Consider the following 220-nt stretch of genomic DNA (forward strand, 5'->3'; position numbering starts at 1 on the left):
AGCTGGGAAAATGTTGCCCCGGGTTTACAATACACGCCCAGGCAGCCCGGCGCGGGTGAAACGCTTTCTCACTGCCCTGTGCCCCCTGCGGGCGCTCCTCGCCCTCTGCTGCCAGAACCTCGGGGATGTGCCCAGACCCGGCGCTGCGCACATCCCGGCCAACCCCCAGCCGAACAAACCCTTGGCCCGCGGCCAGCAGGCTCCCTCGCAGCCACCGCCT

Source organism: Hipposideros armiger, unplaced genomic scaffold, assembly GCF_001890085.2.
Source record: "Hipposideros armiger isolate ML-2016 unplaced genomic scaffold, ASM189008v1 scaffold_230, whole genome shotgun sequence".
NCBI lineage: Eukaryota > Metazoa > Chordata > Mammalia > Chiroptera > Hipposideridae > Hipposideros > Hipposideros armiger.